This window comes from Panthera tigris, chromosome B2 (genome assembly GCF_018350195.1).
Source record: "Panthera tigris isolate Pti1 chromosome B2, P.tigris_Pti1_mat1.1, whole genome shotgun sequence".
Lineage (NCBI taxonomy): Eukaryota > Metazoa > Chordata > Mammalia > Carnivora > Felidae > Panthera > Panthera tigris.
This window is the reverse complement of record NC_056664.1, coordinates 52,223,409-52,248,641: the sequence shown is the minus strand read 5'-3', so window position 1 is coordinate 52,248,641 and position 25,233 is coordinate 52,223,409. Positions and strand designations below refer to the sequence as shown.

Sequence of the window (25,233 nt, the reverse complement as noted above, 5' to 3'; positions counted from 1 at the left end):
TTCAAGATTTCTTAGAATTAAGTATTCCAGATTCAAGTTCATGACATCCAGCTGTTTCAAATTTGTCTATATGTTTTCCTCTTTACTTTTGAGCATCAGAAAACCAAGACCCTGTCTTCGATTTCTTTTAGCACAACTTGGAGTACGAAGCAAACTATGTGTTCAGAGAGCATCAAACCAGTTTCTCTTATTTCTTACATTCTTTTTTTATGCTTTAAATTATTTATTGAGCACAAAAAATATGGAATGCTTCATGAATCTAAGTGTCATCGTGGCTCAGGGGCCATGCTAATCTTCTCTGTATTGCCCCAGTTTTGGTATATGTGCTGCCAAAGTGAGCACTAGTTCTTGAATTCCTAAATCAGATTGCCCAGTCCAACAAAACAAAGAGACCAAGAAAACCAGTAGGCATTGACTGGACATCTCCTTTACTCACTGAATGGGCAAAACTAAGAAGAGAAACCAACATACAATTAGCTTTCTACATTTTGCACTATGAAATCTGACCACGCTTTGTGTTCTGCCCACATAAAAGATGATGGGAATATGGTGTGACGTGATGTTATCACCTAATCTCTCCATTGAATAAGCAAAGAGTGCAATCATTAGATGTTCTAGGTAATGGCTAAAAGTAGGCTCTCTGAAGCGGCTCCACTGATTACTGAATTACCTTGAGCATGCAGCTTGTTTATACCTGTTTTTCATCTATAAACGTGATATAAAAATAGCACATAACTCACACAGTAGGTTTAAGAGTTAATGGGTCCAAATCCATGTTTCTTTCTACGGAATACCACATTTAAGTGGACCAATTATGGTTTATGTCTAAATTGAAATGTAATCTACTACAAAATTATCCTTCCTTATTTCTGGTAAAAGTCTTTTCTTCTTGTTACTCAAATAGGAGAACTCTATGTGATGTGGGTTTTATTGTTGTTGGTTGGTTGGTTTTTGTTTTTGATGCTGCACCTACATCTCCTTTCAAACCCAACCAGTAGCCAAAACTGGTCAAATATTGTCACAATAGAGTCTCTTCCACTTCCTTTTTGTTGCCATTTCACAAATCCAGGCCCTCATCTTCCCACTGCCTTAATGCTCTGGGCTTTCTACCACACGTTCTGCTATCAGTGACTTTCACCTCGCCCTTGCTAGAGTGGATAGAAGAGCTAGTCTTATATTTCTCTTCAAAGATATAGTTTTGAAAAAATAGACATTTGGGCTCATTTCTACCATTAAGAGTATTAAATTATTTAAGGAAGAAATCATTAAAGTAATGAAGTGGTAGGGTTTTTTTTGCCCAATATAGTAGGCCACATATGAATTTATAAGAATAGCAATGTTCCATTTTATATATACTGCATATAAATTGAATGGCCACACACTCATACACACACATATATGTACATATACATATGTATATTTATATATATAATGTGGCATTGTTTTGTGTGTATATATATATATATATGCACAATATACATTTTAATGTCTTCCTTCTTAGAAGGTACAATGATTCTTCACCAATAGATGGGTATCTATGCTAGCATGAAAATGGATGTTAGTCATGAATTCAGATCCAATAAGAAATTCCTGACTTTCAGATTACTATACAATATTTGAAGAAAGCTTTGAAATGGGTATCATATTTTTACGTTGGACATTTGTTGTTTGACTTGATGCATGCCCTTTCTGAATTTTATAAGGGCCTCCACAGTACCTACACACACACACACACACACACACACACACACACACCACACACACCACACACACCACGCACTTATAGAAAGCAAACAAGGGGGAGGAATGTGCTTGTCAGCTTCAATTTTGTATAGATAAAAATGCATGAGACAAGGGGATGAAAACGTAGGAGCAAAGGGACAGGAAATGTCAAGCTTGATAGGTTATGCTGAGGGAAAAGACTTACTCTAAAAATAAGTCCTACCATTTAACCTGCTGGTGTTAATTTGATTTTATATTCAGCAGGAATATTCTATCAGCGATTAAATCTAGATTGTTATTCTATCAAGCTAAGACTTTTGTTGTTCACTGAGCTGAGTATCTCAAAGCTCTTAATCTGTGATTGTCTTTCAGGGAAGTATTTAAAGAATTGTACGAATTTAACTACATAATACACTATCTTGTGGCTTAGTGCTGCCCAAAAGTCTCTGGAGCCTTAAAAGTTATTGTCATTAATATGTATCCAGGTGAAAAACTCCCCCTTCCCCACAAGCATGACTCTTGAAAATCAACCTCAACCAAATATAAAACAATGCATTCCAAACGCTCTTGTTTTTCCTCGTGATTTGTAAATTGAACACAAATGAGTGAAAAATGGAGATAGTCTGCAGCAGAGTTCCACCGACCCCTTCCATTGTCCCTCAATCATTTTTTCCTTCCCTCAGCCAGGAGAGCTGATTCTAGCTGGTAGCAGGTGTTTTATCAGAGTACCTCATCTGCGAATGACTGTTCACACCTAATTTTCCTAGCAGCATTTAATTTTAATGTGCTACATTCCCTCTTCTTCCTTGTTCTAACGCTAATCATTAGTATCTCTGTTGTTAACCCACTCCAGGGATGGCATGCAGTGAGCCAACATTCCCCTTTTCTGTGCCCACAGCACATATAATCAATAGCCACATTCTTTCCTACTAAGTCTAGACATCTCTGGAATTCTTACCTCATTGAACTTCAGATAGTCTTCAACAGTCAATTATGGCTAAAACCTACTTGCTACTCCTGGGTTACTCATTCTCTTTAAGACACATGTGTTATAAAAGTTCAGGAGAAGTAATGATGGATCTCAAATTTATTTTTATAAGTTATCCTTATTAAGTTAACTACATATGTATATATATATATATATATATGTGTGTGTATCTATATAATTATCATACAGGCTCATTCTTATGACAGGCATTGACTCTTGTTCATGTTTACTCAAAAATATTATGAAATGAATTGAATATTATGAATATTATGAAATGAATATTATGAAATGGATAATCATGATATTAAGGATGGATATATATATACTTATATATAATGATATTAAGGATACATATATTATGATATTAAGGAGATATATATATATATATATATATATATATATATATATGCACCTGTATTTATGGCTATTAAAAACATATATATATGTTTTTAATAGCCATAAATACAGGTGCAAAAAGTAACAACTTATTCAGTCTACAGAAAAAAAAAAAAAACAACTACCAGAGTACAGCTTTAAGGCAACATGCTTTATTTTATGTTTCCCAAATGGGTTGTACCTAGCTTGATTATAACACTTGCCACGTTGCTTTCTAATTGCTTCCTTTCCTGTTTCACTGACTAGCTCCTTAGAAGCAGGAGAGCCTCACTTCTCTTTGTATTGTCAGCACACTATTCAATTTTTCCACATAATAATGGTGTGACAACTGTTTATATAATAAATAACTGATTGAATAATATATTTTTTAACCAGTAGTCTTATATTACTCTGCTGTCATGAAATTAATTCTATTCTTAGCACTTTGATAGCATTTTAATTTTCTAATCCCAGTGAAATTTTGTGCAATGCCTATTTTCAAATGTATATTTGACCTTAGGAAAATCACCCCCCCCCACTTTGTTTTTTTTATTACAATATTACAGAAATTGACCTGTGCTCATTCTTTAAACAGTCAATTTATTGCTAGTAATTAGTTTAAATTGTGAAATTAGTGTTTAATAGCTATAATCCTTAAACTGTAAAAGTAATTATATTGACGTAGGAGGCTGTAAAGGTTATCATACTCACACAACAATGTGAACTTGAAAGTATCTTTGAAGGAGTTCAAAACCAATTTCAAATTAATTAAATCATCTTTGAGCCTTCTGAGCAGTGTTTAGAACTTGAATTTTTAATAAAATAAATATTTTAAATAGATTACATTCACTCTTCTCTTTACAACCCAAATATATTTCCATAACAGAAAAAATCTGAAAAGTCAGAATCTTATAAAAGGTGAATTACTATGTATTTATTATCAATAATAATACTATAAAATTGCTTACAGACCATCCATAAAGGCATAGATTTCTTGACCTTATTAAAGTAGAGATTTTTAGATGCATAAAATGCTGACATACCATTAGATATATTATAGACTATTCCTTAAACCTTGTTGATTAATGGTATGGTGCTAGTTGCTTCGGGTAACCCCACCCCTTCTGAATCCTCAGCTTAAACTCACCCTTTGGAATTTTATTTTGCATTATGAAATCGAGCTAGCACTAGTCCTTTCCAGTTTCCCCTAGTACCTAGGCTTGGTTAAATCCTGATGGTTATGATTAAACCCTACTTGCGTCTGAACTCTGTTTGACACTTTAAACAGGCTTTGAAACATTTGTAAGGGTTAATCAAATGAAGACATGGTAGCATGAAACTCCATGATGGGTCAAGCAAAATACATGTGGGTTAGCATTATGAAAATACAAAGTGAGGGAAAAGGACTAAAACTAGATGTGGGTAAGGAGATTAATGAGTTAAAGTTGAAGAGAACTTGCTCACAAAGACAACTCGTGTGGGAGTCTGAATGCCATCTTGCAGGCAAAGTGGAGTGATTGAAGAATATTGGCTAAGAAAGATGCATGACACTGATGGGCACCTCAAGGATGTATTTAAGAGCCAAAGAGTGGAATGAGGAAAACCTGAGAAGCATCTACTGAACTCATCTGGACAACATACTGAAAGAAGGGATATATTGGAATAGAAAACAGACTGAAAAATACAAAACAGGATACTGCGTGTCAGGGTATGGGGAGTGACAGGAAGAGACTGTGGCGTGACTTATAGGTCTTTGGTTTTGACAATTAAGCAGATTATGGTGCCATTTATAGAGTTTGGAACATATGGGGTGGGGTTTCCATTTTGGACATGATGATTTTGAGATGAATATGGTACAATCAAGGGTTAATGGGTAGCCAATATTGTGATACTTGAGTGAGTAAACTTAGGACATGGTTTGGGTTGGAGAGACATATTTATGAGTCATTAGCATATAAACAGTTTTCAAAAGTAAGAGAGGTGATGGAACTATAGAACTAATATCAAGAGAGCATGAGTAAAAGACAATTTATAAGGGATTTTAAGGGTTAGGCTGACAAAGAGATGACAAAATAAAAACAAAATGAAACAAAAATCAGAGCTGTTGAAGACAGCCCTGGAAAAACAAAATTTTCCAGGAACGTGAAGTCAAGAGTGTCAGATGCAGAAGAGAAGCAATGGCCTTGAAAGAATGGGGGCGGAGGGCACCTGACATATCTTGTCTTTTTTGGACATTTCTAAATGTTTTTATTATGATATTATTCTGTTAAATCAATGATGGGGAGTTCTAGTATGCTATCCTGGTGTAAACCCAGCACGTCCTATCCCACCTGTGGATTACAACTATAAAAAATCTGTTAAAAAAATCAAAACATCTACTACCTAGGTAGTTGAACAATAAAAACAGGCAGATTGTGAGAGGGAGTCAACATTTGGAGAAGTAGTGACAAGCGAGTGAGTTTTACATTTCTTTTCTCTTCAGGCTTTATCCCACTGCACAGGCACTCGTCATAGAGTGGCACAGCTAAAACCCCAATAGAAACTCCACCTTCTACAAGAACCAGGAAATGGACCCCTGTGTATGGAGAGTGTGCAGAGAATGATTATAACAAGTTCAACTTCTTCATCATTGAAAAGAGCCTTTATGTGAGATTCAGGAGACCCAATTCTAATCTGTGGATCACTAATTTAGATCTGCTTGATTCAACCCCTTCAAGTAATTGGATTATTCTATGAAAAAAAATGGCTAACATGACACTTTTCTGTTTAATTTCTCTGTGTTAAATGTCAAATATAGCAATGTACTCAAAAGAGCTTTTAAATGATCATAAATTTGTATTTAAATATGTTATTAATCAGATTTATATTTCTATTGGTTTATAACCTCCGGCATTTTTACAATATGGGTCCATACTCTGGACATCATCTGGTGTTCAAGTTCAAATAATTACCATGACTTAGCTTATCTCAGTGCATTTAATGCGATTGTTATTTGATCAGCTGACATCATACTGTAAATGTAGTTTTTTTTTTTCCTTGATTCTATCTGTCCTTTATATTCAAGTGTAGATGTAGTGTCCCAGTCTTTGTCTGTCAGGTGTTTCATTTAAAGCTCCATGTCTCATGAGCAAGGAAAACCCATTTAGCAATGATGGGAATCTGCTCTTTATGGCCTGTGACTTCTTCACACTTTCCTTTTTCCATATAATTATAGTTCTGAGAGGTTTGTGAACCAACTTAATCACTTGGAAATCATATCACTTCGACTGTTAATACCTTTCATAATTATGACCTTTGAGTTTCTAAACCAGTGCCACTGGAAGAAGAGCTTAACTTTTTGCTCTTTATAATAGTACTTGGAATAATTACAGTTTTTGATATAATTGATTTAGGAGCAGATGTCCAGGTCTAATTGAATATAGCACTATGAATTCCTTTCAGATCAGTTGCATTCTGGGTAATAATCTCAATTGTAATCACAAACTGGGAGTTTTCTCCCTTTCCCTTATCTCCTCTCCTTTTCGCTCCACTTCTCTTTTATTCCCTTTCTCTTCATCTTTTTTCCTTCTCTTCCTCCTGCTTCTTCTCCTCTTTTTGCTCCTTGCTCTTTTTTTTTTTTCCTCTCCTCTCCCCCCTCCACTCTTTCTTCTCTTTTCTCTCTCCTTTCAGAGGCCTTTTAACCCTTTAATTTTTTTTTAATAAAGGACCAACATTAAAAAATATTTACTCTCTGTAATTAAATGTAAATGCATCAAGTATTTTCAAGATAATGCAGACTTAAAAGTTGTCAGATTTATAAGGAAAATAATTTGCATCAACAAAATAATCTGAGTCTCATATGTCCCAGTGAACTACACATTCTATTCTATCTGTTTCACTGACCATTTCACATAAATAGAAGAACCCCTGCATTCAAACAATAGATGGTGGAGGAGGAAAGAGTCTCGAGTTTCTCAAGCTTCCCTTGGTACTTCATTTCTCTCCGAAGTCAGTACATCTCCATTACCACAGCCCAAGCACACTGTCAACATTTACTAAAAGTTAAAAAAAATGGCAACACGTCTGAGACAAAAAATGTATATCCCTTTAAATTAGAATATTAGTTTAGGTTAAAAAGCTTTTTGGGTATCTGAGACTTTTTGAAGCTGTATGGGAACACAGACCTAGAAAATGTAATAATTACACCTCACAGAAACGATCAATATTGGCCTAAAATTAAACTGAAAATGTAAAGAGTGGAGTTTGAAGTTAGAATAATATTTTCAATCAAAATCTATTTATTGTTTATGCTCTATGCTCTCTTGACTTTAGTTATCTTTTTCAGATTAAGCAACAGCTGAAGTATATATAAATCTACTAAAATTTACATATAAACAAGGTTGATATATCAATTACTTTCCATCTAATTTAGTAACGATTACTGAATAATAACAACACTAACAAAAATGACAGCTACCATTTTAGAGAATATGACTGGCATGATTCCAAGGCAATTCACCTACTACCCCCCCCCCCCCCACACACACACACACATTTCATCAACACAATGAGCTTGATGTTACTATCTTTATGCTACAGGTAACTAAGCTGAGATCAGAAAAAATGATTAAATTGATTTGAACACTGGCTTGTCTGATTATTCTTTTAAACAAAAAAAAGTTGCTACCTTGTGCTAGGAACTAAGACTATGGAAATGATGAACACCTAGATCTTGTGTTCAAGCCATTCACAGTCAAAATTGAGCAGGTAGGCTACATATTCATAAGCCAATAAAATAAATAAAGTATATGTAGACAAATTCAACATAGAAAATTTTACATGGTAAGGTATAGAGCTAGGAGGCAGGAGGCAGTATACTGATAGAGTAAACCTTAGTTCTGCAGACACTAGTGGAGAATTCTCACTCATAGCTCTTACTTCCGCCACCTAACTACAGTTCAAAGGCTGTGACATGCACATTTCTAATTTGTAAAGCTATTGCCTCTGAAAATGCATCATTGTCATTGGAAAAGATGGTCCTTTAGGTTGTGAAAGCCTTACTGTCCCCTACCCACTATTCTCTGATGAACAGCTGAGTTGACCCCTATATTCTGTACCCTGAGTGGATGGATATCTTGCACTCTCTGCAGAGCAGGTCTTGTGTTTCTGTATTATACATCCAGCCTATACGAAACCATCCAACAGGTCAAAGTATGAAGGAATCAACTCTCCCTTAATGGAATGTGGAGTGCCCCTCATAACACCACCACTTTGCCATCATCATTTACAGATTTGGGAAAATAAGTTATAAACCATTTTAAAGATTTTATTTATGCACAATAAAACCAATGGTATTTTCCTTTTCCACATCCATTTTTTTTGTTTGTTTGTGCATCGGGTGTTGTGAATAAAGAGAGTAAAAATGTTGAGTGGGTTCTCAATGTTTGGATAACCTGAGATTTGGTGAAAGCACTGTCTTCTGATCAGTAACCAAATCACAGTGATCAGGGACCACTACTGAGGAGAGAGTACTGCTAACATGCCAAAAAATCATAACTAACACGAAGTTACCAGGGGAAAAAGGGATTTATGAGCATGTGAGGGAGTGCTTGCAGTGCACTTAGCTAGGTGGTTATTTTGGTATGATTTGAATTTTTTGAAAAACTAAGTTTATCCTACATCAAAATAAAAAGCTTCTGTACAGCAAAGGAAACAGTTAAAAAAACTAAAAAGAAACCTAGTGAATGGGAGAAAAGATTTCCAAATGACAAATCCGATAAAAGGTTGGTAGTCAAAATATGTAAAGAACTAATACAACTCAACACCCAAACTGGCAGAAAACATGAACAGGCATTTCTCTAAAGAAGACATCCAAATGGCCAAGAGACACATGAAAAGATGCTCATCACTAATCATCAGGGAAATGGAAATCAACCCTTCCATGAGATATCGCCTCACATCTGTCAGAGTGGCTCAAATTGAAAATATAAGAAACAACAAATGTTGGCAAGGATGTGGAGAAAGGGAGGCTACTTGCACTCTTGGTAGGAATGCAAACTGGTGCAGCCACTGTGGAAAATAGTATAGAGGTTCTTCAAAAAGTTAAAAATAGAACTATCCAATGATCCAGTAATCACATCATTGGTTATTTACCTCAAAAATACAAAAACACTAATTCCAAAGGATACATGCACTCCTATGTATATAGCAGCATTATTTTACAATAGCCAAATTACAGAAGTGGTCCAAGTGTCCATGGAGAGATGAATGGATAAAGAAGATGTGGTATATATACAATGGAATATTATTCGGCCGTAGGGATGAATAAAATCTTGGCATTTGCAGCAACATGGGATAGGCTAGAGTGCATAATGGTCAGTGAAATAGAGAAAGACAAATACCGTATGACTTCACTCACCTGTGGAATTTAAGAAATAAAACAAATGAGTAAAGAAAAAAGAAAGGGAGAAACCAAGACACAGACTCTTAGCTACACAGAACTGATGGTTACGAGAGACGAGTTGGGTGGGGGGATGGGTGAAATAGGTGAAGGGGATTAAAGAGTACATTTGTCATGATGAGCACTGCATCATGTACAGAATTGCTAAGTCACTATCTTGTATGCCTAAAACGAATATAACATTGTGTGTTAATTACACTGGAATTAAAATTTAAAAACTTAGAAAAATAAGATTATCATTTTGTAAAGCAATTTAAAAAATGCTGCCCTCAAAATAAAACTACTGACTGCCATGAAGTACTTTGATTTCATATAGCAATTTTCCTCAAATCATATTTTTAAATGCAACTACATTTAATTTTACCTCTCATCATCATGGATTTTTTGATAATAATGTAAACGTTTACATCAATCTACTTTTTTTCACTTTTGGCTTTAGTGTTATTTAGCATTTATGTTTTAGGCAAAATTATTTAAAATTATATTTTCAACTGAAAATATGGATAGGTGGCTTAAAATAGGAAACTTTAAGCATAGATTTGAATAAATGGAAATGCACAAAAATCATAAAGGAGATTCAGAAAAACCCATGGAATGTTGCAAAAACCATGTGCATAATAAAAAGATGGAAGTACTTTCCTAACCACAATGAGCAGGTACTTATTAAAAATCAACAGTAACTTTAGAAAGTCAAGGACATACCAAAATGAATATTTAAAATATTGGTTTCATTATTGTAAATTTCAAATGCACATAAAATTCGAGATCTTAAAGAGAAATCTGAAACAAAGCAAAAATTTTGTAAAGCTATCCTCCTTCAATAACACTAATATATAATATTATTTTTTAATTAGCCCCTTTAAGGTATATTTCTCAGTGAAAAAAAAATGAAGAGGGAAAGAGCATACATTACTCTGCATTGGTACCTCCTGGAAAAGAAGTAATAAATATATTCATGCAGTTTATATATGTACGTATGTATCTACATATATATCTATGTATCTACTTACGTATACCCCTCTTATGTATGGAAAAAGAGTGACAAAGAGAGAAATTTGTGTGTTCACAGATGTATAATTTCTGCAACAAAAACTAAGAAGTTAGTATCAACAGTTGTGTTGGAGAGAAAATTGGGAGGCAAGTCAGGTGAGATGGATACTCTTTGCATCATATGTATATCCTTTTATAGTGTTCAAACATTCTAGAAACCATGCTAATTTCCATTTCAACAATGATAATAAATAAAACCATACACATAAACAAAATCATAAAATTTTGAAGAAAGCTCACCAGAAGCATTTTTGTACCTACAGTCAAGACATCTATACTGAAAGCAAGATAATGACCAAAACAAGTAAGCCAACAATCAATAATTTTAAGTGCTCTTTTCAGTCATTTGCACGATCACCTTCCAAGGAAAAATGAGTACTATAAAAGGTACTTTGATGACTCTCTCAGCTGTGAAAAGGATCAAATCTGTTTTGTACTGGGAAAAAAAAAAATCAGGTTTCTTTTTACCAAACTGAACACAGACAGGCGCTTTTAATGCCTTAATTAGAATGATGCCAGCAAAAGGGGCATCTGAACATGTGCAAGGGACATGTGTGCAATACAGCAGAGGGCTGACTTTCACCTGGTGTTGTTTTATTGGACCTTGCTTGGTATCTTGTTGTTGTTGTTTTTCCAGTGAGTCAAAAAGAATGGTTAAACAGTAACTTTTGTTATATTTAATGAGCTCTTTTGTACTTTACATGAACAGGGACCTTGAAATCTCACTTTGCTCTGGCTTCATGGGCAAAGGTGCTGGTAAGAGTTTTCAACTCAAGGTTGAATTGTTATCTATCTCCCTGAAGGAAATAACCAGTGAAAAGAGATAAGAGCTATGAGGGGTTAGGAACTCCATACATTTTAAGAATAAAGAGTGGCCCAGAGTTGACAAACTCAGCAGATTAGTTTTTAGTACTAAATTTCCATCGACACTACAAGGCACTATAATATTTTTTTTCTCTTTTCTTCTTTTTAATCTACACTTAACAAGATCACACCAATGAAAATAAAACTTTAGCTTCAGAATGCTCTTTGTGGTGCTATAAGTAATTTGTTTTAATTCGCACACTAAAAAACAGCATAATTAGTAATGTGACTTAGTTGAGAAAAACACTTGGACTGGGATTTCTCTGTACCAATAGAAAAGGCTAACTGGCTGCTCAAATACCATTTTACTCTGTTATATACATGTGATTTTTTCTCAACAGAAGCATATTTTTAATGACATTTTCAACAACTGCCTAAAACCACTGCTTTATTCTTTGGTACATGCCATTCTGAACAGTGATTACTATGATATACTCATAAATCAGTGGAAAATATCATTTGAATCCATACATTTATATGCATCAGAATTCTTAAAATACTATGACACCAAGGCAGATAATAGGAGTTTGCAAGAGGCAGCATCTGACATGTGATGAAGGCTCAGGTATCTGCATATGAAATATTACTTGGTTCTAAGGGGGATTCAACAATGTTTTAGGCAGTGTGCTAGGTATTTGCATGTGGCATTCCGTTCAAAGTTGAAAGCAACACTTACCATGTAAGTAAATGCTCATTTCCTCCCAATTCCATGAGCAAAAGCAACACTATGTAATGCATACTATTTAACCCCCCATCATATAAGTGACTTGCCTAAGATGGTAAATCATAAAGCTGAATTTGAACCAAGGAAATCTCACTACCTATTCTAACCACTATAAACCCTGCAACTCTGTAAACCCTTGAGGTAGATAGGAAACTCTTTTGCTCTGATGGTAAATAATTTAAGACAATGATTTCTTAATAAAGAAGCATTCCTAACCCCTTCTGGTTTGGTGCTGTCCAATTGGAATTGATTTTGGCTCAAAAAATTTCTTAAAATTTTAAATATGCCTCAGTTTATTTTTAACAGTTCCTGTGTCAGAAGGGAAAACCAAAGGAGACCCTTCTGCCCCCACAGCCAACCCCTAGGAGCAACAAGCAGCCAGACACCATTAATTGTTGGGCCATTTAAGCTCTCTGTTTCCTCACTGCCTCTGGAGGTGGTAGATAAGTCCCTGTAGGATCCTAGATCCTAGCTCCCCAGGTTTTGTGTTATGAGCTTGCAGACTTAATTTGAGCATTTCTTTTTCTGGACAGTATCCAGGAGCCAGTCAGTGTCCACTAGGTCCCGGGTATGACTTAGAAACCCAACTATGTCTGTGTCAGACTGGGTCCAACTCAGAAACTAGACTGGGGCCAGTGTAGGACTGCAGGTAAATGAAGTTTTGTTTTAAGACCGAACAGGTAGGTTAACCTTAAACTTATCGAAGTAATCCTGAATTTCTGTAGCCACAGTAGAGAACTTTTAACCCTATTAGATAAACATATGCATTTACAAAGTGCCTTGGAGAAAAAAAGGATCTCAGCCAGGCACTCATTACAAAGGGTAAAGGGAAAATTGTTTTTCCTCCTCTATAGATTCTAGTGACCAGGGTGAGACCCTCCAGCACGATACACTAGCTCTGGATCCTGCAGACAGTATCCTGGGAAAAGCCAGCAAAGGGTAAGAATTTTTACCAAAGTCTGCTCTCCCAGATCTCTACCTATTGTGCCTAGTTGATAGTGAAGGGTAACATTTTATAACAGCCCCTTCACAATTCAGACTGGCAAGAAAACAACATTAGTTATTGACCTTTTTTCTCTCTTAGGAATAGCTCATGCATGCCTTCTTGTTTGTCTCATTTGTGTCTTGAGAGCATGACTTGATGACTGTCAGGTTGGGGGCCCTCAAAATGTGGCCAGACAGTAAAGGGGACCAGATATCATCACCTCAAAATAGGTCTCTTTAGCATTAGGATTCTTTTGAGCTAAAAACATGCAAAATCCAACAGATTCAGGAAAAGCTCTTTCTCTCACCTTCAACTACCTAAGATTACATTGGAAAGGGAGCCTATACTAGCAAAAGAGCTATTACTAGAGATACCTCTTTACCTAAGACTTTATCTGCCTAACAGGTTAACCCTTGTTTTCCCAACATCTCTTGCCTTTTTGTCAATGGCCTTTCTTCCCTTTCTATCCCCATACCCCTACACCTTTTCTTAGCTCAGGATGTTACATACATCATGTTACCTGGCTGCCGTTGGAGTCTCATATACTTATGGGACTACTGTATTTACAAAATTTGACTCTGTTAATCTGTCTTAACTCAATTCAACTATTAGACCAGCCAAAAAACCTAAAAGGGAAGAAGAGAAAAAGAGAACGATTTTCTGCCCCTGTAACAGAACTGTGGGTTACTTCCCATTTATGGTCAGATATGGCTACACAGAACTGTGGATTCCACTCCATTTACAGGTAGAGTCCTACTGACTGTTGCCAGTTGTCAGGGCAATTTTAAAGGTCTTTCTTTCTTTTGGTTATCTTTGGGAGTTGCTCTAAATCTTGGAAGGGTTACATGTTTTGCATCTTCTCTGAAGACTCCTCTTATGTCCATGGGGTTGTTCAATGCTGCCAGGAATATTTATTGTTTGTCCTGACTGAAACCTGACAAGATATAAAAAAGGATTTTTCTTAAGCAGCTCTATGGTCAGAAGTTGGCTAAATTAGAAACTGATATTCAGAGACTGATACAAACTTTTTTCTAGGTCTTCTCCTCCAAGCTAAAATAAAACGATGTACCCAGATGGAAAGAAAAAACATTCTGAAGCCATTGTGGAAGAATTTACTAAAATATGTCAGACATGCAGCTCTAAATCTGGAACAAAGTGATCTTTTGATTTGCATCTTAGTTGAAATTCTTATCCCTGATATAAAGAAATAAACCAAATCACATAGTTGAATGGCTTGGTCTGTCTCCTGATCATTTAGGTTGCAACTCAATTCTCTGAGGAATTAAAACAAATGCTATTTGTCTTACAAAAGAAGTCTTTACAAGAACAGAAATGTGACTCTAGAAACAATTCCAACTATCCTTTTTGCCAATCCCCAAACCTCTCCTATTCATCTCAAAGGTAAGCAGGTATTATAAAATATCTGGATTTGGGACACACAGCCCTTCTGGACAAACTTAAATCATTTCTCTCTGGTTATGAGATGTAGATCTTCTCCCGATTTTTTCTAGGGCCCAAGGGCTATGTCTTGCACTTCAGTGCAAACTTCAGGGCGGTGATTCTCATAGCACAAACCTGAATAGATATACACTTATAAAGTTGTACAAAGTTTGTGGAAATGGAATCTTAGAAAAGTAATTTTATGCATAGTCAAGTGGCCTAAAACTGGAATGGATTTATTTAAGCTTTTAAAGAATGGGTTTTAATATTAAAAGTATACTGGTGCAGAATTAGAATTTTATTTTCTCTCTGTTAAAAGGACAAAGTTTTCTTAAACTATTAGTTTTCTTTTGATATCGTGAAAGCAGTTTGTTTGTTTTACGTTTTGGGTAATATACCTGGGGAACAAAAAATTCATGTCTTACCAATATATAAATTTCTGATAACTTTAAGAACATAAAACTGAACTGGGTAAGAATTTCCAGAATAAATGGAAAAACTAGATTCAAGTAGAAAAAAAGATTAATAATGATATGGTGGAATTGAACAAACTAATGAAGATGATTAACAGTTTTTTACAACCTTTCCTTTGAAACATTGCTAGTTCCTTAGTGTTTTATTTTTCCAGATTTAAGGATAACTTTTTTTTTTCTTAAGCTATTGTGACTTACAGTAATTTCGTAAAGTATACCTCTGTCAACAGAACTGAAACATTTACTTTTTCTCCCTACCTGATCCCTCTGGAATTTGGAAACTTACTATTATTATTTTCATGGCAATACAATTATTGCATAAGTTCAATAAAAACACGTTCCTCTGTGAAAGGACAGAAATGGGAACATTAGTTATATTATCAAGGCTTTGACTAGAATATTTGACATTAGATAACCAAGGCTTTTGACTGGTCACATCTGAGAATCTGAGTAAAATCAGATATGACCAGATAGTTTTAAGGAACTAAGGCTGATTTTACAGAGCGAATAGAATCCCTTTGGAAGAAAACAGCCTGGAAACTTGCTTAAGAGGTTCTGAGCAGCCTTACCAGGTAAGTAAGGAAGGTCACTTCCTGGTAGGCCCAGAAGCCTCAGTCTTGTGACTCTCAAGAAAAGAGTAACTCACCCAAATCTATATGTACTACAGATGAAGTCTGATGGTGAGTTCTTGGATTGTCTTCTTAACCTGGAGATGGATAGGCTTTTAAAAATTCAAGCTAAAGTTTCTTATGAAGGGTTGTAGCAAAGCAGACTTAAAAGAATCTATGTGGTCAATCACTATTCTTGCTACACTTATGTGTAGAGGCTGCTTTTGCATAACAGTCTTGAACAATAGAAACTTGAGCAAGGCAAAAGGGCCCACAGGGACTCCAGCGCTGAATGCAAACAGACCCATTAAGCAGACCTACCTCGAAATAGCCATAGGCCCTAACTCACCAGTGGGCTACTTACAACCAGGCACCTTTACCAAAAAAGGGAAAATTCCCTATGTTCCCATACTTCCTCACTCCACCCTATACCTATAGCCCCTCCCCACTGTCTCTTGCCAGACAGTCTCTCCTTTCCTGTCCTACAGGCTGCTCCCTTGCAATGTATTCAATAAACTTCTATCTCCTTTGTTCTGCCTTGGGCAAATTCTTTCACTACTCACACCTCAGGCCCCAATCCAATTGGAAAAGATCACATTATATAAGTAATCAGTCCAAGTTTAATGCAGTTAGATTTATTTTGCAAACAAATTAGCCTTACTGTGATTATCTTTGATAAAAATGAGGGTGATTGTAGAGGAAATAATGTTTCAGTAGAAAATCATAACACAGCCTTATGAATATATGATTCTAGTCCTGTTCATTGTCTTTGTGGTTTTGTTAAATATCTATAAACTGAACTGGACCCTGAATTTTTCTATTTTCCTCAAATATTAGGCTACAACTCTCCAGCATTGAAAATGCTTCCAATTTTCTCCCTCTTCTGATTTCAATCACTAAGAACAAAGACTGTCCTTGAGCCTCCTTGGAAAAGACCACACCAGGTCCTCCTCATACTTAGTTGCAGTCAAACCTCAGGGCCTTGAATCATGGGTCCACATCGCTCTGTTAAAAAAGGCTCATCTAGACTCTGGGCACTGCTTACCAGCTGGAAATCTAAAATTATGATTGACCAAGGAGGTTCGTCCCCAGAAGCAGATGGCATCTTGAGGTGGACAGCTCTCTCTCAAGATCACAGATCAAGATCTTCATCTCCAACATGAAACCTTTATTCCTTTTGCGTTTTTACTACTTGCTTCTTCCCTGAGTGCATGGGAAGAGGATGCTTCTTAGCCCTGACAACTATCAGCTGAATCTACTGCGAAGGCCATAGTTGCTCTCCTGCTAAAGTGGTTTTCAATAACAGAGCTGTTTAAGATTACATATTAGCTTAACAAGGAGGAGTCTGTGCTACAACACCTCTGGTATTGTAGCGAACGCAGCACATTAACAAATGAGCCATTTGGCTAAAAAAAGAGTTGATCTCCTTTTAGGTGTGTTATTTGGCTTAATTGATACCAGCTGGTTTTACTCATGGGGCCCTCGCTAAGGACTTTATTTCAGTCTCTTGGGATTATGCTAATAGTTGTTATAGTCTCTTCAGTATCCAATATCCTCTCAAAGGTCTTAAATTCACTGTCAAAGCCACTGGCAGTACATCAGATGGCTTCCCTGTGTTAGGAGAATCAGAAACAAGATGAGCAATGAGATAAGTAGAAAGAACAATTCTTCCACATATCTGACATCATAACCTATGAGCTTCGCAATGAGACAAGAGCAACCTACCTTTAATGACTGCAAGTGGTGCTGATACCAAATTTTTAGTCTTCCTGTCATGTACACGTTTTGCCATCCATGAGAGGGTGACCAAAAGGCCGAATTGTTAAATTAATTAAACAAGGAATCCATTAGACTGATGTGGCTATAATGCCACTGCAGCCTAAGTAAGCAAACCAAAATGTAGTCCTGTAAATGCCCCAAGGTTTCAGAATCAAAATACAAAGACAACTAACCACTGCCAACTAGACTTTATAGCCAACCAATAATGTCCTTACTTCTGTATAAAATTCCTCTATAAAATTCCCTGAGCTCCTGATGGCAGAATACTCCTAACCAGTTCTGGTTTGCTGCTGCCCAATTCCAGTTGATTTTTGCTCAAATTCTTAATTTTTATTACTTAATCTTTAAAAATATCTATTTTGGGGGAGAGCACAAGCGGGGGAGGGGCAGAGAGAGGGGGACAGAGGATCTCCAGCGGGCTCCGCACTGACAAGCTGACCACAGAGAGCCGGATGTGGGGCTCAAAATCACGAACCTTGAGATCATGACCTGAGCCGAAGTGGATGCTCAACCGACTGAGGCACCCAGGTGTTCCCTTAAATTTTTTAAAAGTCGTATTGTGGAGATTACAAAATACTACAAGTTCTATGATAAAATGTGAAGCCTTAGAAAAATATTGAGGGATATGCATGGTTTCTACTCTGCAGTCTAGCACTTCAGTAAAAAGATTGAGAAGCACTGCTACTTGCATGATTATTAACTATCTTTTATCTTCCTTTCTGACCCATCTCAAATTTGGAGGAGGGTATCAAGACATGGGTAATTTCACGGGGTATGTGAAAATACGTGTCATACGTGAGTTTACCATATGAACCTCGAGTCTGAGCTGCATTTAAAAGGTAGTATAAATATGTAAGAGCATGTACTAAGAACATACAACGATACTTTATATAAAGTAAAAGCCATCCTTCCCTCAAATGCATGCCTTTCAGATGGTACCATTATTACAAAAAAATAAGAAGGCATTTCTTTTAACACAAAAACCTCATGGCCTTTTCATCCTCCTTTCTATGAAGTAAATGTTTACTTAGTCAAGAAGCTTTTTTCCTGAGCATGTCCTTTTACTTGTTTCTACTTAATCAACAGAAAAGCATTCCTCACACCATGGGATTATTATTTTGAGATAATTAAAGAGCACACACTAAATATATATGGCAGATCAACACAAACCATACATATCAAAGCCGTTACTGAAATTGTGTCAAAAATACAAAAAAAAAAAAAAAAGATATCTCAGAAGCTTAGGTTGTATAATATATTCCATTTGAGATTATACACAAAGGCTTGGAAAACCACTCAACACATTGTAGAACTTCAAAGGACAAGGAAAAAGCATGTAAATGGCTTTGTTTTCCTTTGTTCTTGTTTCCTTGAGTTGTGAAATAGGAACTCGAGAGGCCATCAGGAGCCACGCCTAAAAACCACTGAACTAGTAGTAGCACCATAGAATCCTAGAGAAAAGACTTTATTCTCTATGCCAGACATTATTAACTATTCCCCGAAGCTTGTGGAAACCTATGGAAATAACTTATTTAGACTACACAGTGTTGGCTTTTTTTTTAAAAAAAGGAATTGTTTATCAACATTAAAATGAGGACATTTCTGATATTTCAGGTTTTCTTGGGCCATTAGGTGATCTGGTAACTCTGATCCTCCGTTGGGCTGTTACCATTAAATAGCAACTGCCTCTGTAAGCTCCCCACTGTCCTCTTTACGCCTTCTTCCCAGACTGCTTTACTTCTGTCTATTTTTTGCCTGGTTCCTACAGGCATTGAATTTACAACTCTTGCCTTTCCTCAAGTTCTACCCTCCAATTTTCATATTTCTGTTCATGGCATGCCTGTTTCCATAGTTTAAGCTCAAATAATTTCTCAGTCTTTTTTTTTCCAACCTATTTATATCTTTTATTCATCTCCAATCAGTCAGAGTCTAAACGTCCATAAGACATACTACCACTGACCTCATCTAGGACCTAAGACTTTCTGCCCACATGGCTGTGAGTAGACTCCTAGCTTAGTTCCTGACTCTCTCTCTCTGCATAATGAGCCCCAACTTAATTTTCCTAAATTTACCTTTTTATTTACTTACACATATCTATTAGTCTTGTCAGGGTATCCATAGAACCGTAACACATTTTGGGTCTCTTTTTCTCCCCTGGGGTTTTTGGAAGACCTGGGGTTTTCCTTTGCCCTCAATGACCTATGACCTCTCCCTTTTAAAGGATCCTTTAGTGCTGATTATCTAATGACACAATACTAATTATTTCCTCTAAGCTTTTATTTTTCCAGCTTTAATTCTCTGTCTCCTCATAGATCATAGACCTTTCCATGGTATCAACTATGTTTTCTTCTGTATATTCAGCAATGTGGTGGGCAGGACATGATATTTTATTAAACATATTTTTTTAAATGAAGTGAATTGAATTGTATAAATCAAAATACCAATCTCGTATAGTCTAATTTTTAATCAAGATAAAGAATCTTTAAACAGGGGAAGGAACCAGCAACACACCAAGATTTGGATCCCTACCACCACCTAACTGTGAGATCAGAATCAAATTCTTTAAGGATAGAATGCCATAGTCCTCAGCTCTAAGCTGAAAATAGCAATTGAGAATATCATAGCAACCTCCCAAAGGTGTCGCAAGAATGAAACAGATTTACCTATTTAACATGCCATTTACACTACCTGAGGATAGATAGCACTGGGCATACACGGAGTACCTTATTAGAATTGTATTTCAGAAAAGGAAAACAAAGTAAGGTCATTCAAATAGAACTCATCACAGAGCTAAGTTTTACAGGCAAAGAAGTAAAAGCATCTTCAAAAAAGAGTGGACTAACTACCCATAAGGAGGAGAATTAAAATTGATTCACATATTCATTTATCAAATACATATTTTTCCATGTCCTAGTCTGCACTCAGCACTATGCTAGACAGTGAAGATACTGTAGTGAGAAAAACTAGACATAGTTCCTAACCTCATGGGGTTAATAATCTGGTAAAAGAAATAGAGACAGACATTTAAAAATAATAACAAATATGAGCATTAGAAAGAAGAAATTCACAGTAGCATGGTAACATATAGCCAGAGAATGTAACACAGAAGGAAAGGGCTTCTGTGATAGTTAATTTTGTGTTTCAACTTGATAAAGCTAAGGTATGCACAGATAGCTGATAAAACATTATTTCTGGGTGTATCTGTGAAGGTGTTTCCAGAAGAGCTTAGCATTTGAATCAATAAACTGAGTAAAGAAGATTGCTCTCCCCAGTGCTGATGGATATCATCCAATCTATCCAGGGCCTCATTGGAACACAAAAGAAAAGGAAGAGTGACTTTGCTCTCTCTGCTTGAGCCAGGACATCCATCTCTTGCTGCCCTCAGATATCAGTGCTCCTGGTTTTTAAGACTTCAGACTGGGCCTGGGACTCACACTGTCCCCAGTTATTTGTGGCTTCAGGTTTGTAATGGAACTATACCTTCAGCTTTCCTGGGTCTTTAGTTTCCAGATGGACATTGGTGGGACTTCTCAGCATCCATAATTGTGGTAAGCCAATCTCTTATAATAAATCTCTTTTTCTATATTCGTATATATCCTATTGGCTCTGTTTCTTTAGAGAACGCTGACTAATATAGCTTCCCTGAGAAAGTGATTTTTATTCTAAGACCTGAAAATCAACACATGTTGACCAGGCTAACGGGCAAAGTGGGGAGAGGAGTGGAGAGAAAAGAATAGACATGGAAATGGAAGAATGAGATGGATTTAGAAGAATGTTTCTGAAAGTGAACACGAAGATGCTTGGTAGAATATGACACTACAGAAATAAGACCAGTGTGGCTGAATGGAAGCCTGGACCAGAGGAGCTGCACACAGAAAAACTAAAGAGGCAGAGGCTACATCATAAAAGCCTTTTAAATACATTCAGGATTTCAGATATGATCATTAAGGATAATAGGAAACCACTCAAGGACTTCAAATATGGGAATAATGTGGTCATATTAATTTTTATTGTTGTCTTTTGAGGTTTGTTGGGGTTTGTTTTTATTTTTAGATAATAGCCACCATGACTTTTTCTTGGAAAATGATCAGGTAAGAGAAAAACTGGATGTGAAGAGATGGGTAGAGACACTAGCATGGTGATTCATACATAGTGAGTATATTTTTAATTTAGTCCTTGCTCTCTTTCGGGACATCCCATTCTTGTTCCTAATCTAAATGTCATGCTTGAATCTAAAGTTATTCTTCCTTTCCTGGGGTGAGATGCTCAGATTAGCCACCTTTCTCATCACTATATTGGCCCTGGAGTGAATAATGCACCTAATTATATTATTAAATAAACATGGCAAACCAGTCCTTTATGAGGGGCTGATATTGATGCCAAGAAAAAGTTCTTTCTTCTTGGGGGGAAGCCGATGCTAAGGATCATGCAAGTCCAAGCTGGGGCATCTTTTCCATAGCACAAAAAGAACAAGCTTAAAAAGCTAACCCAGCAGAAAGAATAGCTAAGTGGGAATTTGGATTTCTGTCACTGAAAACTACAAAATCCTAAAACCAGCATGGTAGTGAAGATAATTAGAAAAAGACAGAACAATATACTATATAAAACTGAATTTAAAAAGAATATAAAGTCATTCTTAGCATTTAGTGAAAACAGCTAGACTCTAATGTATTAGGTACATGTGAGAAGACTGACATATGCAAGACTTACACGTTTTTTGAATTTTTTCTGATGAAGAATGAGAAATGAAAAGTAGAATATTTGTAGCAATTTATTTTATCACCAAAACTCTGTCATAAACATGGTATAAAAATGTCGAGCCATAGATTTCCAAAGCACAGATGGTGTTCACAATTTTATTTTCTATTTTTTTGTCTCTCAGCACAGCTCTGAAGTAGTGTGCTCCCCAGGTGGCAGAACCCGATGACACTTCTGGATTCATTCTATATATAGGCATTCTCGTGGCAGGCTGCTGCTACATGGCTCTGGTCTTTGTTGGGTTTGGCAATCACTCTCTATTGATTCTGAAATGATGAACTCGGTGAGTTCATGCAGTAACAAGTGATATTCTTAAGTAGTATCCAAACTCTGTCATATCTGCAACACTTTTCCAAGAAGTCATGCTAAACGCAGAATGATTTTAAAATAGACTGAATAACCAGGACCTAGATCAGGTCAATTTCATCAACAATGCCATGCTTTCTTTAAACACATTTCCACTAGTCTGATGACATGGGAAATGGACAAAATTGTATGTAAGCATACCAATGGAAGCTACTTACATTTTCCTTTATTTTGGAGCTTGATATTTCCAAGAGGGACAACACATTAGTAGAGTGTGGTTTACTGGATTAAGTCTCAAAGTCTCCAATGTCAAAGAACTTTTGTAAGGATTTGTGATTGCCTATTAACTATAGACTTTTCTTAGCTATTAGGCTCTTGAATAACACATTCACATTCTTTTCTACCACTTGGAGAAAGTTTCTCCCTTCAGTTTCTATGACTCTAAGCTTTTCTGCTTCTCCTGCACTGTTGACACTTCATTTCTCTGTTTTGTTTTTTGTTTTTATTGTGTGTGTGTGTGTGTGTGTGTGTGTGTGTGTGTGTTTTGTTTTGTTTTTTGCCTTCAGGTTCTATGAGCCACAAGATTCTATTCAAAGCTGTGCATACTTCACCCCCCCCCCAGCTCTAGTTCTCCCTGACTTTGGTTCAGCTCCCTATTTCTGTCAAAAGGACCCTCCCAAATGTATATACCCATGCATCATGTTAAATTCAACATCCTCAAAGTAAAAATATCAAATTTCTTTCCAACTGTGCCTTTAGATATAATTCTTCAAATAAAATGAGACACAAACAAAACATAATTTGAGTACTGAAAGCAAAAAGGAACATATTTGAATATTTTATTTTCTTAAATTCTTATATAAAATTTCTCATCAAAAGCAACAAAATATATTCAAATAGAGATCCTATCTTCATTCACATTAAATTGTATTTTAGAAAAAGAGAAAAAGATGTACCTCTTATTTTCCTCTCACTTTGTTTTTGTTGACTTAAGTTTTTGCATTTTTCATAATTGCTTTTGCATCATGGCAAAATATTAATATATATCTTGTTTTCCAAAAGTTGATCTCCAGGAGACTATACAATTTATTTTTATCTGCATTTAAATGAGACATTCTCGGGGCGCCTGGGTGGCTCGGTCGGTTGAACGTGTAACTTCGGCTCAGGTCATGATCTCACAGCTCGTGGGTTCAAGCCCTGCATTGGGCTCTGTGCTGACAGCTCAGAGACTGGAGCCTGCTTCTGATTCTGTGTCTCCCTCTCTCTCTGCCCCTAACCCACTCCATCCTGTCTCTGTCTCTCTCAAAAATAAATAAACATTTAAAAAAATAAATAAATAAAAAATAAATGAGATTCTCATCCAACCGGATTCCTTTACTATGTGCTGCATTGTATTTTGGGTGAGGAGATCTAATATTAATTGCTACCTTTGTGACACCAAGCCGGACATTTAAATGAAACATCTCCTTTAATCCCCAGGATGACACCATGAGGTAGCTATACCAAGTTTTTCAGTCGGTATTTGAGCTCAAATCAGTTTAATCCATTACCTACACTATTTCTATAATACCAAACTTACATCCTAATAAATAAAACATATTCCAGGCAATGTGCTACATATGTTTTCTCTCTTAAGGGGGGGCCATTGGGTTTATAAAATTTTGCAAATATATTTTGTTGATGTAGTCTGATCTCATAGTTTCTAACTTTTACATCAAAAGCTATGAGACCAAAGTTAATCATTCAACCTGTACTTAAATAAATGCACTCATGAAAATACAGAGAGATATTTAAGATTTCAAAATAAAGTGCACACTGGAGATTTGGGAGGGCTTCTTCATGACTTAGTTTATTCCTTTAGCATGGATTTACAGAATGGCAATCTAACATATTAGCAGTAATTTTTTTATTTTGTTTTCAATTTTCCAAAATATTTGTTTTCTCCATCTGGTAAAATTATGTTGACAAAATCACCTAATTCCTCTCTTCACATTTGATACTTTTGATGGTAAATATTTTGATGCAAATATTTATATTTATATTTATAAAATGTATTCTTAATCTAGACGTAGGGATTATATCTTTTTCTATCTTCATATATGACTTAAAATGCCAACTCTATAAACAGCACACATTAATGTTGAAAATGTAAAATCACAATTTATAAGTTTTATTAAAATAATATATTAACAAGGTTAAAAAACAAAATGTCACCAAATTTATAAAAATCTCACTCTCAGAGGCTGAAACAATTGGTCCCATCATTTAAGTGTGTGTATCTGTATGTGTGCGTGTGTTTGTCTTAAGTCATCAAATTTAAAACAGGTCACTGATTCTCCATTAGAAAATCTGAGGAATTTCTCTTACTACATTCTTAATCCATCATTCTCCAGGTATATAGGGATTATGCATCTGTAATATATATAGCTATTCTTATAACTGTATTTAAATTGTATTCTTATAGCTCTATTTTTGTTCCATCAACTTCATTTTTTTAAAGTTTATTTATTTATTTTGAGAGAAACAGCACAATTGGGGGAAGGAAAAAGAGAGAATCCCAAGCAGGCTCCACACTGTCAATGCAGAGCCCAATGAAGGGTTCAACTCCACAAACCATGAGATCATGACCTGAGCTGAAGTCTGATGCTTAATCAAATGACTCACTCAGGTGCCCCAACTTTTTTTTCAAAGGTTTACTTATTTTGAGAGAGAGAGAGAGAGA

The 25,233-nt window shown here is 35.9% G+C and overlaps 1 non-coding gene across 1 annotated transcript; it reads right to left on the bottom strand.

The window, feature by feature from the left end:
- Positions 1-235: 235 nt before the first annotated feature.
- Positions 236-342, bottom strand: LOC122238885. Its single transcript, XR_006218036.1, has one exon. It is a non-coding gene; the product is annotated as a U6 spliceosomal RNA (small nuclear RNA).
- Positions 343-25,233: the final 24,891 nt, after the last annotated feature.